Genomic DNA, 3,560 nt, shown 5'->3' with positions numbered 1-3,560 from the left:
CGGCCTTTGCAGCCTCAGCTGGAAACTCTTTCACCACTGCCTGGCCATGAGTCGGTGATAGAATACTAAGCTTGGTCCCACTAAGCATGTCTGGGTGATGTTGCAACAGCGACGGGAGAAATAGAACTCAGACTACCTATGCTTGGTGGTGTCAGTTATCACACAGCGTGCTCTTCTTCTCATTTGACTTAAATTTTGAAAGTATAAATAGAGCAATATGATCTTAAATACAGTACTAAAATGGCAAAGATGGGGACTTTGTTCATTGTTTCTACCAGTGTTTAGAGTTTTAAAGAAAATGGAGGAGAGACTGTTACTGGGTACAGATCACCAAGGGCAAGTCCTTTGTTCAATTTACTCTCTGTAAAATGGGGCTACACTGCCTTGACTAGCAAGGGAGGTAATAGCAAGGGATTTCATAGTTACTCTCTAACTGCCTTGGCCATGGAAAGCAGAGGATAAATTTTCAAGTACTGTCACAAAGAGGAGTTTATGGGAGGTTTGGGGGTTTTTTTATTGGATATATAAACCAGCAAAAGGTCTTTAAAAATTAAACAACATAACATAAAATTTAATAGAAATTTTGAAATTCTATTCTGGTGCTATATGCCAGTCTTTATTTAGACACAAATGCCCAAAAAGTCTGATGAAAGCAGTCAACTCATTCTCACATTGAAGGAGATTAGTTTTCATTTGCTGCATTAGCAATGTGCTCACCCAAGAGCATGTACCTGTCTGAATAGGCAAAGCCCCGAGTGGGTGAAGAAAATGCAGCTGCTGAGACTAGACCAGAAAGATTTGGGAGCACATCCACCCACATCACTACAGACTCTCTTTCAGGGGCTGCTGGGTCAAGGACAACTTGTGTCTGAGGACAACATTGAGGACAGGACTTGTAGTCTGTCCTCTGTACACCACCAAAATATTCCCAGGAAAAAGACTCCATCTGCAATGACTCTTCAGGGATTGGACACTAGCAGCCAATAACATTTTTCTTCCCATCATTGCTATGAAAAAAAACACCAAACCATCCAGAAGGAAATCTGAAAAGGTGCAGTAAGAAGCCAGTGAAGCCAGGAAATGGAAATGGACACTTTGGGATTGCTACAAAGAGCTCTGGTTCAGTGAGATTTGCTGTGCTGCTTCTTTGTTGGCCTGGGAGATACATTAGAAGATGATATTTAGAAATCATAAATAATCTCATTATATTGCATCTGGTAGCATTCTGGAAAATATAGATAAAAGCAGTGGAGAACTGAGTTAAAGAAACCCCTCATGGCACAATTGCAGCAACAGATGAAGGGAGAAAAAAATATAGATATTATGGATGGATGAACCCAGAGAATTTTTTAGGTTTGGATTCAAGCTCAACTGAAATTGAGATTGCCTGCTTACCTTGTTGGGGCAACTCATAGATGCTGCATGTTGCTCCTTCTGTTGTAGAACTGTGGGTCTTAGGAATGGCAAATAGTATTAACACTGGGCATCTAGTTCACAGCCCACCCAGGACTGACCCTGCAGGACTTTCCTGATCTTTAGAGCTGCAACACTGTTCCACAGCTGAATTCAAAGTTTTTTTGGTACTCCCCTTGAATTTCCCATTTCTTCTTCTCCACAAATTGTAGATCACTTCCAAAAGTCAGTATCAAAGGGTGTCCAACTTCCCTGAACATAGGTCACATTGATTTGTAAAAGGCTATGGCTGCTTTTTTAATATATTGTTCCTTGCTACCAATACAGTAAACATGGAATAGTCTGCCAGCTTAGACCTGAAAGTGATGGACAACAAGAGATCCCTTCACGTCCAGTATCATGGCATTCTTATACACTCACAAGGTGAATATGACTTGGATATTAGAAACAAGAAGGCAAAGAACTAAGGCCACATGAGAGCTAAGCCTTGCTCCCTCTCTCTGCCTCTTTCACTTTGTACTATTTATAAGCCTGAGCTGACAGCTTGAACTATGGTCACGTTAGGCAGATATTTCCAGCCTTATATTTCTCCTATGACATTACAGAATCTCCCCACCATGTCCTATGTGGTGGAAAACACAGATTCCAGAATTATTTTGTTCCCCAGTTTGGATTTGTGCATAAGCAGACCTAAGATAGGTAGGAGCCAGGGTCTTCATTTTTTCAACAGAAACCAAGTACAATAAATCAAGAATTACTATTAAACAGGTCTTTAACTCTGCAAGTTCTTTGGATCAGATTGTTTCCTTCCCAGATCAGGGCAGTGATGGAAAAAACTTCCCAAGTTACAGGGGCAGACAGCTGAGATAACTCCTAACATTTCATGGTGTTGTACCTTCCTAAATAAAGAATGAACTACTAGGCATTGCATAAAACCATTTATGTTGGTGTATAGATAATGTAACCAGTTCAATGAGCTTTCAGGTGTGATCGTTTAATGATTAGTTGCTGCATATATTTAGTAGCTATAAACATTGCATACAATACTGTATACAATGTAAACAACAAATTTAATACAGCACATTTTACATTGAAGAAGTGAATGTTTCCTTTCAAAGACTCATTTTTTTTGTTATGATTTTTATCTATGTGGTAGGAAGCTGGAACATCTCAAGCTCCTTTAGGTAAGTTCAAATTCTCCATTCAAGAAGAAGGGCAGCTTATTATTCATTATCCAAGGTAACTGAGCTATTCACAGAACATTTTTACAGACTCTATGTTGTCTCTTTTGCTGTGTGTGCATGACCAGTTCCTTTTTATTTTGGATGTGTGCATTTTTTTAAATTATTTTTTAATATAGGTTTCTTCAGGTTAGCTCAACCTCCTTTTACGTTATTTTAATTTCTTTTCTTTCCTCAGTTCACAATTTTTTTGGTATTGATTTCCTCTGGTCTTCCGTAAAACTTGACTTTGTAATGTTCACAGAGTTAGGAATTGGAGTATTTCATGGGTAATACTACAACTGTGGGAACTCAGGTAAAAAAGTGTAATAGTGTATAGAAGGGGAAGTGATTTTTATTTAGTTATCTTAAAAACATGACACTGCCAATGCACATGTGGGAGTCACAAACTCCAAAATTAATGTCTCCAAGTAGTCTGGAGTGTTTGCCATTGAACTTCTACTTTGTCTTCTGGCTTGCTTTTCACTGGTGATAATGTATTGGTGTTTGGATGAATCTTTTATATGTCTCAGGAGCCACAGGTATTGTACTTTAACCTTGGAATCTTTATTAATTATCCATTGTAAATCCTGTGTGACATTGCTGCACTTGTCTTTTCCTTCTTCATTTTGGGTAGCTACTAGTAAATCTAGACTTCTTGTTGGGGTTACTTTAAGAGAAATGATACACACAGTGTGCTGTAATCTTGCTGCCATTCTCACATTCCTATTCTGCTGTTGAGTCACCTGTGCTGTGATTTTGTTGAAAGCAGCACAGGGACTGTTTACCAGTTTCACTGCCATTCATCATATCCCTGGCTACCAGTACAGGCTGTTCTTTGCTTCCTTTCTCTCGTGTTCCTCTAGTGCTTTACACACACATCTGCACTCATACTTCTTTCTAACTGATCTTAATATTTCTGTATAC

The sequence above is a fragment of the Empidonax traillii genome, unplaced genomic scaffold (assembly GCF_003031625.1).
Source record: "Empidonax traillii isolate 1590-97213 ecotype Southwest subspecies unplaced genomic scaffold, ASM303162v1 scaffold163:size1593379, whole genome shotgun sequence".
Classification (NCBI taxonomy): Eukaryota; Metazoa; Chordata; class Aves; order Passeriformes; family Tyrannidae; genus Empidonax; species Empidonax traillii.
The sequence above is the reverse complement of the archived record's forward strand: the minus strand, read 5'-3'. Positions refer to the sequence as shown.